General features: G+C 40.8%; 1 long non-coding RNA gene across 1 annotated transcript; it reads right to left on the bottom strand.

Moving 5' to 3' along the window:
- Window positions 1–602: 602 nt before the first annotated feature.
- On the bottom strand, window positions 603–1,945 carry LOC148294684 (uncharacterized). Its single transcript, XR_015835101.1, has 3 exons — window positions 1,817–1,945; window positions 1,631–1,728; window positions 603–822 (listed from the first exon to the last, which is right to left on the bottom strand). It is a non-coding gene; the product is annotated as an uncharacterized LOC148294684 (long non-coding RNA).
- Window positions 1,946–2,333: the final 388 nt, after the last annotated feature.

Raw genomic sequence — 2,333 nt, 5'->3', positions numbered from 1 at the left:
GGAAAGAGGAAATTGGTGCTGGAAAGAGGAAGTTGGTGCTGGAAAGGGAAGTTGGTGCTGGAAAGAGGAAGTTGGTGCTGGAAAGAGGAAATTGGTGCTGGAAAGGGAAATTGGTGCTGGAAAGGGAAGTTGGTGCTGGAAAGAGGAAGTTGGTGCTGGAAAGAGGAAGTTGGTGCTGGAAAGAGGAAATTGGTGCTGGAAAGGGAAATTGGTGTTGGAAAGGGAAATTGATGCTGGAAAGAGGAAATTGATGCTGGAAAGGGAAATTGATGCTGGAAAGAGGAAATTGATGCTGGAAAGGGAAATTAGTGCTGGAAAGAGGAAATTGGTGCTGGAAAGAGGAAAACATGATTTGCAGGCAACAAAAAAACTCACTTTCATGCTATCAAACTCCTGGCGAATTAAACTTCTCATGCTTTGGAGCTTCTCATCAAGCGCCGGAAAGGGACTCATAAATGAAAGGGGGCGCCGGAAGCATAAATTTTACCAGTCAAGTCATAGTTTTCCCAGTCAAGTCAAGGTGCAAGCGACCAACACTAACCTTCATGCTATCAAGTTCATAGCAAATTCACAGGGCATAATACCAATCCACATGCCGAGCATTTACATTTCATTAAGAAATATCCAGATCAGCACTCAATGCCAAGATAAAGGAGATGCTCAATTCCCATAATTCAAAGCAACATGCCAAGCAAGACAGATACATGAGGTCATTCGGTGGGGAAGAATTCCTTACTAAGAACTAGAGACAGCCCAAATTTCTGGAGTAGTAGTAGTTGTTTGTTACACTCTACAAGTTTCCAGCACCTTCAAGTCCTCCAGCTGTAAGAAAAGCATTTCAAGCAGTGTTACAAGCATTTCTAGCAGCTATGAACTATAAACATGCAATTTACTCACGAAAAGGCTAATCATGCACTTATGGCTAGACATAAATGACCCAACCATGCCAAGTTCAAAGCAGCCATACAGACCAACTATCAGGATTATTCATATATGACCAAGACATGCCATTTCATCATATTTATTCACCATCATTCAAGCTGTTGTAGTGCCAAGGCAATCAAAGAAGGAGGCTCTCCCCATTTTGAAGCAAGCTACTGGAGAAAGAATAAATAAATGCAGGGCAGCCAGCAAGCAAGCAGAACAAACGCAATCAGCCTTGCAAAGATAAAAGAGACAAGCCTGCAGAGCAACTTCTTCAAATTCCAAAATTTGGAAATTCACATAAAGCAACCAAGCTAAATCCTACAATGGCGTAGGAAAGCAAATTAGTGAATGAGGCCAATGCTCAATGCAAAAACATGTCAAGCAAAAGTTATACACAAGCTTAGCCAATCGAGCAGAACCCCCATGCGTGTCAGTTGAGTTCATTTACAACATGCCAAGCTAACTGGTCAAGCCAAGAAAAGCCACTCAATGGGAAGATTCAAATCAAACATGCGAATACAAGCCAAGAAAAAAAAAAAAAAAAGAAGAAGTTGTGACATGCCACGCAAATCATCCAACTTGGAAATATCAAAGAAATTGGAGCATAAGAAAGTATAGACAAGTCCAAGCAAAGTCATGCTCCAGCTAGACAAGAAAGCATGCGAGACATCCAAAAGAATACTGCAACCAACATGCAACTTACCGTCGGAAGATCGGACAATATGGCTTGTCACAAGCTTATCCTAGCTATAGTGCTGAGAAATGAATATGGATGTCGAACCAAACTCAAGCTTCTGGTATCTGAAACATGCGCACAAGGGTTATGCAAGCGATACTTAATTATTGTGAACACAATGGCTTATGTTGAATCTCACATATTCAAACTTACCCGCAAGAACGTTGCAAGCACAATCATAGAATTATTCCACAGCCGCAAGCAATACAAGCCCAAGTGTCCAGGAAATGATGCTAAAACACCGGGAGCAATTTAGCCTTGCTATTAACCTTGTCAAGGAGCATAAAGAGGTGCTGGAAAGAAGTAACACAGCAAGCCTTTTCAATAATACAATTATCCGACTATAATCTATGCCATATGCCAAGCAAGAAAGATGGATTTATAGCACACCAAGCAATCTCTATGATTCTAGCAAAACAAATTCAACAAGGCACAAGCATTCCAAGAACAAAATGCAAAAAAAAAAAAACTAAAGTAAGCTCTTCAAGACTCAAGCAGGACATGTACAACAAGCCAAGTACTCTATTTCTCAACATTCCAAGCTCATTGACCAAGTGAATCGAATCCATGCAAAGGCTAAAAGAAACTCACAAGTCAATTATGGCATGCCAAGCATATTCATCAGCCCAAACTACATGCCAAGCAATTACATTTCATTCAAGCTATCCGA

The sequence above is a fragment of the Prunus avium genome, chromosome 4 (genome assembly GCF_965620075.1).
Source record: "Prunus avium chromosome 4, drPruAviu1.hap1.1, whole genome shotgun sequence".
NCBI classification, from domain to species: domain Eukaryota; kingdom Viridiplantae; phylum Streptophyta; class Magnoliopsida; order Rosales; family Rosaceae; genus Prunus; species Prunus avium.
This window is presented reverse-complemented; position numbering and strand designations above follow the sequence as displayed.